Genomic DNA, 11612 nt, shown 5'->3' with positions numbered 1-11612 from the left:
TTGAGCTCTTATGAAGTTGTTTCAGTTATGTTCTTGTTTTCCTGTCGTGTTTATTTGCACTGGTGGCCAATTTTGACGGCCATTGTATGTAATATGTTGCTTTGTTCCCTATATTTGCACTGGTGGCGAACTTTGATGCCCAGTGGATGTAATATGTGTAATATCGGTAATAGGCTAGCGTTAATTGCTTGCTTATTTATTTCCTTATTGTCTTGTTTAGTTGTTTGCTTGTAGTCACTTCAGTTCTTTTTCTGTGTTTTTCTAGTGGCCACAATAACCTATTTTTGGAAACTAGCCCAAAATAATCATGGCAACACACGGACTGTTGTAACCATGGGCCTCCTACGTGCCGTATGATCCATGGACCTTCTACGGGCCGTAGGATCCATTGGCCTTCTATACGGGCCGTAGGATCCATGGGCCTTCTACGGGCCGTACGATCCATGTGCCTTTTACGGGACGTAGGATCCATGGGCCTTCTACGGGGCGTATCGTCATTTCGCCAATCATGGGCCGTACTATTCATGGACAATAACGGGCCGTTTATTGGCCGTATTTGATAATTCTATGAAAACAGCCCAACGGGTTTCTTTCGACATGAAAACGGCCCAACGTATTAATGGGCCACAAACGGGCCGACTGTAACCACGAGCTGAATTTGGCCCACAAGCAGAAAATGACAGTAACGGGCCGTAAGTAACCGAATGCTGGAAATGAGCCCAAGAATAAATGGGCCCTGAGAAGGCCGAAAGATATCATGGGCTGGAAACGGCCCAACGGAATAATGGGCCGTTAATGGGTATAAAGTGATACACTGTTTATTACAGGCCAGTTTTACCACGGGCCATTAAGGGGCCGAGGGTTACTAAGGGCCTCATATGGGCCGAAAGACGTCATGGGCCATACATGGGCCGGAAGTTAAAACAGGCTGGAATTATATTGGACGGCCCAGATGACGCTACCGGGCCTAATTCGGATAGGCCCTAAACGGGCCCTGGATAGCGGGCTGTAAATGGGCTATATGCGAACAGGCCGTTAACAAGCTTGTCGTGGGCCGGCCCGCCACCTTTTGACCAAGTCAAACGGGCCGGCCTTTTCACAGGAATGGGCTTCTGTTGGGCCGTGCCACGTGTCGGCGTATCATAGGTGCTTTGGGTCCAATGAGTGGATGACATCTGTCCCAACGATGAGCCGACACGTGTTTCCTCCAGCCAATGATGATTTTACACGTGGAAAATCCCCATTGATCGGGGCTGTTAACGGGCTACCGGATCCAAAATCGGACCCGATAGCTTAACGGCGTTCCGTTATGGTGGATGCCATGTGTCGGTCACCCTTGACGAAAGCACTTCTGTGACGCGCGATTTATCGTCATGGAAGTGGACACTTCCGTGATGATAATTTTCGTAATGTCATGGAACACTTCCACGACAGCACAGGTATGACTATCTTGATTCTGTCATACATTTGTCATGGATGTACATGCATGACGGAAAACTTGACCTACTGTGACAAACACGTATCATCACGGAAGTGTATTTTTCTTGTAGTGTGATGACTACCCCATCTCATGTGATGATCGGACATGGGTTAGTTGATTTGGATCACGTATCACTTAGATGACTTGAGGGATGTCTATTTAAGTGGGAGTTCTTAAGTAATTTGACTAATTGAACTTTAATTTATCATGAACTTAGTCCTGATAGTATTAGCAAATTATGTTGTAGATCAATAGCTCGCGTTCTAGCTCCCCTATTTTTTGATATGTTCCTAGAGAAAACTAAGATGAAAGATGATAGTAGCAATGATGCGGACTGGGTCCGTGATCTGAGGATTATCCTCATTGCTGCATAGAAGAATTATGTCCTTGATGCACCGCTGGGTGACAGGCCTATTGAAGGAGCAGATGCAGACGTTATGAACATTTGGCCAGCTCGATATGATCACTACTTAATAGTTTAGTGCGCCATGATTTACGACTTAGAACCGGGACTTCAAAAATGTTTTGAACGCCACGGAGCATATGAGATGTTCCAAGAGCTGAAATTGGTATTTCAGACTCATGCCTGTGTCAAGAGGTATGAGACCTCTGACAAGTACTTTGCCTACAAGATGGAGGAGAATATCTCAACTAGTGAGCATGTGCTTAGAATGTTTGGGCACTACAATCGCTTGAATCAAGTGGGAGTAAATCTTCCAGATAAGATAGTGATTGACAGAGTTCTCTATTCACTATCACCAAGCTACTAGAACTTCGTGATGAACTATAATGTGCAAGGGATAACGGAAAAGATTCCCGAGCTCTTCGCGATGCTGACATTGGCGAAGGTACAAATCAAGAAAGAGCATCAAGTGTTGATGGTTAACAAGTTTCAAGAAAAAGGGCAAAGGAAAAGAAATGGAACTTCAAGAAGAATGACAAGCAAGTTGCCACTCCCGTGAAGAAGCCCAAAGCTAGACCTAAGCCTGAAACTGAGTGCTTCTACTTCAAAGGGAATGGTCACTTGAGGCGGAACTACCCCAAATACTTGGCAGATAAGAAGGATGGCAAAGTAAACAAAGGTATATTTGATATACATGTTATTGATGTGTACTTTACTAGTGTTCATAGTAACCCCAAGGTATTTGATATCGGTTCAGTTTCTAAGATTAGTAACTCGAAACAGGAGTTGCAAAATGAACAGAGACTAGTTAAGAGCGAAGTGACGATGTGTGTTGGAAGTGATTTCAAGGTTGATAAGATCACCATCGCACACTCCCTCTACCTTCAGGATTAGTGTTGGACCTAAGTAAATGTTATTTGGTGTTTGCGTTGAGCATGAATATGATTGGATCATGTTTATTGCGATACGATTATTCATTTAAGTCATAGAATAATTATTGTTCTGTTTACATGAATAAAACCTTCTATGGTCATACACCCAATGTAAATGGTTTATTGAATCTCGATTGTAGTGATACACATATTCATAATATTGATGCCAAAATATGCAAAGTTGATAATGATAGTGCAACACATTTGTGGCACTGTCGTTTATGTCATATTGGTGTAAAGCGCATGAAGAAACTCCATACAGATGGATTTTTGGAATCACTTGATTATGAATCATTTGATACTTGCGAACCATGCCTCATGGGCAAGATGACTAAAACTCTGTTCTCCGGAACAATGGAGCAAGCCAACGACTTATTAAAAATAATACATACCAATGTATGCGGTCCGATGAGTGTTGAGGCACGCGGCTGGTATTGTTATTTTCTGACCTTCACAAAAGATTTGAGCAGATATGAGTATATCTACTTAATGAAACACAAGTTTGAAACATTTGAAAAGTTCAAGGAATTTCAGAGTGAAGTGGAGAATCATCGTAACAAACAAAATAAAGTTTCTACAGTCTGATCGCAGAGGTGAATATTTGAGTTACGAGTTTGGCCTTCATTTAATGTGGAATAGTTTCACAACTCACGCCACCTGGAACACCACAGCATAATGGTGTGTCCGAACATCATAACCGTACTTTATTAGATATGGTATGATCTATGATGTCTCTTACTGATTTACCACTACCGTTTTGGGGTTATGGATTAGAGACAGTTGCATTCACGTTAAATAGGGCGCTATCTAAATCCGTTGAGACGACACCATATGAACTATGGTTTGGCAAGAAACCTAAGCTGTCGTTTCTTAAAGTTTGGGTTTGCGACACTTATGTCAAAAGGCTTCAGCTTAATAAGCTCGAACCCAAATCGGAGAAGTGCATCTTCATAGGATGCCCTAAGGAAACAATTGGGTACATGATGTCGCTTGAAGCTATGTTGGTTTTTCCCCAAAGAGGAAGGGATGATGTAGCACATCGGCGGTATTTCCCTCAGATATAAAACCAAGGTATCGAACCAGTAGGAGAACCAAGCAACACAACATAAACAGCCCCTGCACACAGATAACAAATCCTCACAGCCCGACGTGTTAAAGGGGTTGTCAATCCCTTTCGGGGTGCGGCGCCTCAAGTAGGCAAAGGAACGTGAGATAAAATTGTAGTAGATTGATAGATCGAATGCCAATTAAAATAAATAAGAATAAATTGCAGCAAGGTATTTTTGTATTTTTGGTTTAATAGATCTGAAAATAAATGCAAAAGAAAAGTAGATCGCAAAAGCAAATATATGAGAAAGAGACCCGGGGGCCGTAGGTTTCACTTGTGGCTTCTCTCGAGAAAAATAGCAAATGGTGGGTGAACAAATTACAGTTGGGCAATTGATAGAACTTCAAATACTCATGAAGATATCCAGGCAATGATCATTATATAGGCATCACGTCCAAGATTAGTAGACCGACTCCTGCCCGCATCTACTACTATTACTCCACACATCGACCGCTATCTAGCATGCATCTAGTGTATTAAGTTGATGGAAAAACGAAGTAATGCAATGAGAATGATGACATGATGTAGACAAGATCTATCTATGTAGAGATAGACCCCATCGTTTTATCCTTAGTAGCAACGATACATACGTGTCGGTTCCCTTTCCGTCACTGGGATCAAGCACCGTAAGATCGAACCCACTACAAAGCACCTCTTCCCATTGCAAGATAAATAGATCAAGTTGGCCAAACAAAACCCAAATATCGGAGAAGAAATACGGGTCTATAAGAGATCATGCATAAAAGATATCAAAGAAACTCAAATACTTTCATGGATAAAAAAAAATAGATCTGATCATAAACTCAAAGTTCATCGATCCCAACAAACACACCGCACAAGAGTTACATTATATGGATATCCAAGTGACCATTGTATTGAGAATTCAGTGAGAGAGAGAAAGCCATCTAGCTACTAACTACGGACCCGGAGGTCTACAAAGAACTACTCACGCATCATCGGAGAGGCACCAATGGAGGTGGTGAACCCCATCCGAGATGGTGTCTAGATTGGATCTGGTGGTTCTGGACTCTGCGGCGGCTGGATGAATATTTCGTCGATGCCTTTAGGGTTTCTGGAATATTGGGGTATTTATAGATTAAAGAGGCGGTCCGGGGGGCACCCGAGGTGGGCACAACCCACCAGGGCGCGCCTGGGCCTCCTGGCGCCCTGGTGGGTTGTGCTCTCCTCGGAGCACCCCCCAGGCGCAGCCAGGTGATAAGTCTCCAGCGTATCTATAATTTTTTGCTTGTTGCATGATGTTATATTATCAATCTTGGATGTTTTATAACCATTTTATAGTCATTTTATATCATTTTTTGGTACTAACCTATTGACATAGTGCCAAGTGCAAGTTGCTGTTTTCTGCATGTTTTTTACATCGCGGGAAATCAATATCAGACGGAGTCCAAACGCAACGAAACTTTAGGGAGATTTTTTTGGACCAGAAGGAACGTAATGGGCCCTAGCTGCGCCTCGGGGCTGCCTCAAGGGAGGCACAACCCACCAGGGCGCGCCAGGAGGCCCAGGCGCGCCTGGTGGGTTGTGCCCACCTCGGATGCCCCCCGGGCCGCCTCTTTGCTCTATAAATACCCCAATATTTCCAGAACCCTAAAGGCATCGATGAAATATTCATACAGCCGCCGCAGAGTCCAGAACCACCAGATCCAATCTAGACACCATCTCGGATGGGGTTCACCACCTCCATTGGTGCCTCTTCGATGATGCATGAGTAGTTCTTTGTAGACCTTTGGGTCCGTAGTTAGTAGCTAGATGGCTTCATCTCTCTCTCGCTGAATTCTCAATACAATGGTCTGTTGGAGATCCATATGATGTAACTCTTTTGCAGCGTGTTTGTTGGGATCGATGAACTTTGAGTTTATGACCAGATCTATCTTTTTATATCCATGAAAGTATTTGAGTTTCTTTAATCTCTTTTATGCATGATCTCTTATAGCCTCATATTTCTTCTCCGATATTTGGTTTTTTGTTGGCCAACTTGATCTATTTATCTTGCAATGGGAAGAGGTGCTTTGTAGTGGGTTCGATCTTACGGTGCTTGATCCCAGTGACAGAAAGGGAACCGACACGTATGTATCATTGCTACTAAGGATAAAATGATGGGGTCTATCTCTACATAGATAGATCTTGTCTACATCATGTCATCGTTCTTATTGCATTACTCTGTTTCTCCATGAACTTAATACACTAGATGCATGCTGGATAGCGGTCGATGTGTGGAGTAATAGTAGTAGATGCAGGCAGGAGTCGGTCTAGTAATCTTGGACGTGATGCCTATATAATGATCATTGCATGGATATCGTCATGAGTATTTGAAGTTCTATCAATTGCCTAACAGTAATTTGTTCACCCACCGTTTGCTATTTTTCTCGAGAGAAGCCACTAGTGAAACCTACGGCCCCCGGGTATCTTTCTCATATATTTTCCTTTGCGATCTACTTTTTTCCTTGCATTTATTTTCAGATCTATTAAACCAAAAATACAAAAATACCTTGCTGCAATTTATTCTTATTTATTTTATTTGGTGTTCGATCTATCAATTTACTACAAATTTATCTCACGTCCGTTTGCCTACTTGAGGCGCTGTTGGGGATATAACTACTGGGTATGAACCGCCAAGGAGGGGCCGGGTTATACCACTGGTGACTTATCAATGAAGATGGCGGGTCATAGAAAGCCCATTGACGACCCAAGACCCAGAGGCGACTTAAGGCCCAAGAGGATGAACCGCCATATGAATGAATTGTATTGTAAGGCAAGTTTAGTTAGTCACCGAGCCGGACACGTTGTGTATGAGCCGGCCGGGACTCTGTAAGCCACCGGGCATCAACCTGTGTATATCAAGGGACGAACCGGCGACGAGTTAGAGGCAAGAAACAAGAGATCGAGAACTAGGTCAAGCGTATTTGCTCCCTGGTAATCGAAACACAAGCAACACAATCCCAAACTGGAGTAGGCCTTTACCTTCACCGCAAGGGGCCGAACCAGTATAAACTCTCTATGTCCATTGTCCCGTTTAACCCCTTTATGCTAACCTAGTTGTGATGGCTCCACGACTAAGTCCTTCCACTAGGACATCTGCCGTGTCAAGTCCACGACAGTTGGCGCCACCGTGGGGCCAGCGCATGGTGGTTTGGAGTTCTTGAAGGGCACCTTCAAAGGGATCAAGGGATACACTGTGGGCCGGATGACCAAGAGTCATCGCGGCAAGCTCTAAATCGATGATGCAGGCTGGGCCCCCCAGGCCGGCTCAATTGAGTACGGGTACCGGGTCCCCTTCGGCGGAATCGACGTCTTCATCGGCAAGATCGGCGAACCGGGCCCTGAGTCGGACACGTGCACCGACATCGTCGAGATGGCTCAACGTGCACGACCCGCCCGGGTTCAACCGACCATGAAGCACGCCTTTGTTGGTTTTATCCATGGGGTGGAAATTGAGGAAGGATCTGTGTCTGGCGGTGAGACGACCATCTACTCTGATGGTGAGTCGTCAACCGGTGAGACCAACTCAATGTATCAACTGCAAGACGGCCGGCTTGGGGGCTGTTCCGATGGCGATAGTATTCCGGACCCCTATAAGCCACCGAACAGGGTGGCAATCTTCATGGCTGGTATACAACCAGTGCTTGGCTCAACAATCGCTGTAGCTATGACCTCCGATTCAACAGCTGCGGCAACGGCTGGTGCTAGCGGCTCTGCGCGCCCGCCGGCTCAAGTTCTTATGGAGTTGGTGGAGGCTTTGGCAACTATGATGGGGGTGGAGGTAACCCCGGACACTCGGGAACAACATAAGGTTGATGTGGCAAAGCTACGAGATGAGATAGCTCAAGCCAAGGAGGAGCTGGTGGCTGATAACGCTAGGATGGCTACAGAGCGAGCTGCTTTGGACAGCCAAGCACAACGAATTCAGGCGGATTCTTTCCAGCTCAACATGGAACAAAACGCTTCAAACGAGATCATGAGGAGGAGGCACCAGAGTCGTCTTCCCGGTTTATGATGCGAGAAACCTATTCTACACACCTGGGGCAGGGACCAGTGACCCGCCGGTGGTGAACCGGGCGGTTGAGGCGCCCGTGGCCGGAGCGCCGGTTCAGCCGCGTACGATCACTACAAAAAAAATACGCTTTCGTGATGATACGTGTTTGTCACAGTAGGTCACATTTTCTGTCATGCATGTACATCCATGACGATTTTATGACAGAATCAAGATAGTCATACCTGTGCTGTCGTAGAAGTGTTCCATGACAATACCAAAATTATCATCATGGAAGTGTCCACTTCCATGATGATAAATCGTGCGTCATAGAAGTGCTTTCGTCAAGGGTGACCGACACATGGCATCCACCGTAATGGGTCGCCGTTAAGCTATCGGGTCCGGTTTTGGATCCGATAACCCGCTAACAGCCACGACCAATGCCGATTTTCCACGTGTAAAATTCTCATTGGCTGACGGAACCACGTGTCAGCTCCGCGTTGGCACAGGTGTCACTCATCCAATGGGCGAGATGCGCCTATGATATGTTGACACGTGGAACGACCCAAAAGTGGCCCATAAAGATTAAATGGGCCGGCCCAACTAAAGGCCCACAAGATTTAGCGGACCATAATGGGCCGGCCCAGCTAAAGGCCCACAAGATTTTGCAGACCATAATGGGCCGGCCCAGCTAAAGGCCCAACGTTCTTAGTTAAGGCCCATACGGCTAGTGTCAAATCGGCCCGTCAACGGCCCGTCCTAAACTTGTCATCATCGTGGCCCATGGTCAATTCTGGCTCGTTAACAGTTTGCTAAGTATTTGGGCCGAATTACGGCCCGGTGTGTTTCCGGCTTGTTAAAGGTCCTCCTTCATTTGGGCCCATTTATACGCCACTGAAACTTTCGGCCCATAAACGACCATGAAGGATATGGGTCATATTCGGCCATGTCTAACATCCAGCCTGTTAGAGGCCCACTATAGATTTGGGCCACTTTCAGCCTGTTGTGACTTTCGGCCTGTTAACATTGGACGAAATCCATGGGACATATGGGGCCCAACGTCACATCGGGCCTACTAACGGCCCATATAAAAATGACACTAATTAAGCCCGATCAAACTTCCGGCCTGTTAAAGGCCCGTGTAGTAGGTCGGCGCATTTACGACCTGTCTGAATTTCGGCATGTGGACGATCCGCATTGTAAATGGGCCACCATTTCGGCCTGCTAAGACGAGTGGGTTATTTGGCACAATCAGGGCCCAATCTTACTTTCGGCCTATTAAAGGCCCATGTTTTTTATGGGCTCAAGATATTTACACCTGTAAACGGCCTATTATTACTGAGGGCCCAAATTATGTTTTGGCCTGTTAAAGGCCCACTGTGGGCACAGGCCTACCAGAAAAATATGAAAGCTTTTGCTGATTTAGGCCAAGATATTTTTAGTGAGCTACATGCAAATTTCGGCCCAGAATCTTTTTTAGCCCAATTGGAATGGGCCCAACGAATGTTGGCATGTTGGGCTCCTACGGAGCTTTCGGCCGAATCCATTACTAAGATAATCCTACACTATACAAAAATAGGATCGTAATTACTGCAACCTTTGGCAGCATCATAAATGCTGTATCACAGCAAAATAAATTCCAACTATACAACAAAAGGCATGTTGGCATAAAGTTTACAGTCCTTGCAGATAAAAGCACCATCAGATGTATGGAAGCATAGATCCTTTGACCTGAGTGCTAATGTTTCAGGCTGTAGAATCTGATGGAGTAGCACAATCTTCCCCTTTTTTCCGCCATTGCTCTTGAACAATGAAGCAAATGTCTGATAGTCTGGTTTCAAAACCATTCATATCTTCATGACATTTGTCAACCACTATTCTTGTTTCCGAAACAACATCCATTAGGGATTGGACTTGTGTCTAGAGCACAGATATATCACTCTGTCTAGTGGAAGATTTTGTTCAGTAGGCGATTTGGACGAGGTTACCTTGACAACCAACCCAGAATTACGCAGGAAGGTGCTTTTTGCACTGTTAGTGGAGAGATACTGACACACTGCAGCAAGAGGTGACATTGTGCCTGTGGTAGCATTGTCACCTTCTGGTGGTTGTGGCTGTTCAATCATTTGTTCCATAGCTTGCTGAAAGTTTGAACTTGTAGATTAGTGTACCAGATAAGTTACTAATGAGAAAAAACAAGCAAAGTAGGTTTCACGTTTATACATAACTTATTTTGGTGAACTACTGTAATACATTAGCATGTATTGTAGTGCCAACTACATAATAAAATCACTTTCGGAACATATGTCCATGTAGCATTCCAACTATATTGTCTATTTCCTCACATTCATTGACATCTAAGGATAAAGAGACATGGTTTAAAGTAGGATGAACATAGTATGACATCATTCATATCATGGGCAAACAGATATAAAATAAACAGGCTATTGTATCATTATGTGCGCACGTGAACATCACAACTAGATTACAGATCAAGACCAAAAGAATATCCTTCTCTCTTTTAAACCATGTAAGGTGAAATGATACGTTAAGACGACTGTGTATAAAAGTGAACAGAGTAACTGACATTGGCTGCAAACCAAGCAGTTAAATGAACACATCACAGTACCAATCAGTTCAAAGGCAGGAGGAGTAAGGACTTACAACAGCGGCTTGAACTGGTGTGCTCATGCCCTTCATCTTGCTGGTGTGGCAATCCTTGAAGATTTGCACTACATTCGGTTCAGGTTCTTTTTGGTCCGCACGGGTGTCGGTGTCGAAACCGGCGGATCTCGGGTAGGGGGTCCCGAACTATGCGTCTAAGGCGGATGGTAACAGGAGGCGGGGGACACAATGTTTACCCAGGTTCGGGCCCTCTCGATGGAGGTAATACCCTACTTCCTGCTTGATTGATCTTGATGATATGAGTATTACAAGAGTTGATCCACCATGAGATCGTAGAGGCTTAACCCTAGAAGCTAGCATATGATTATGATTTGTTGTTGTCCTACGGACTATACCCTCTGGTTTATATAGACACCAGAGGGGGCTAGGGTTACACAGAGTCGGTTACAAGGGAGGAGATCTACATATCTGAATTGCCAAGCTTGCCTTCCACGCAAAGGAGAGTCACATCCGGACACGGGACGAAGTCTTCAATCTTGTATCTTCATAGTCCAACAGTCCAGCCAAAGCATATAGTCCGGCTGTCCGAGGACCCCCTAATCCAGGATTCCCTCAACGGGTTTTCCTATGTATTTGGAACAAGTCAATATAGATACGATAATATGGCACAGAAAAAAGAAGGAACTAGCAACTATTACAAGAGCCTCGCAGTGTGCAATATAGCTACAAGATCCTGTTGTCTGTTGGAATTTCACTTTAGAACGGTTGGTCTTGTTCTTCAAACAGTTAGCCTAGAAGAAGGTACACTTGTAAGGCACATACATAAATACAAGTTCAATATGTGGTCTGATCAAATACATATACCCTACCTGATACTTTAGATCAGACCGGTGTTTAACAAGGGCTGTCCAGTCTTCATCTGTAATATACTCCACTGGAGATGTTTGGGCGATTTCATTGTTAGCCTTGCCTTCAAAGTGAGATTTTCTAAGGTGGTACCGATACTGTCGTAGAGCAGACTGAAAAACATGAGTGCATGCTTGTTTAGTTGCATCATCTTTTGGATCCAACTT

The sequence above is a fragment of the Aegilops tauschii genome, chromosome 2 (genome assembly GCF_002575655.3).
Source record: "Aegilops tauschii subsp. strangulata cultivar AL8/78 chromosome 2, Aet v6.0, whole genome shotgun sequence".
In the NCBI taxonomy this organism is placed as follows: domain Eukaryota; kingdom Viridiplantae; phylum Streptophyta; class Magnoliopsida; order Poales; family Poaceae; genus Aegilops; species Aegilops tauschii.
The sequence above is the reverse complement of the archived record's forward strand: the minus strand, read 5'-3'. Positions refer to the sequence as shown.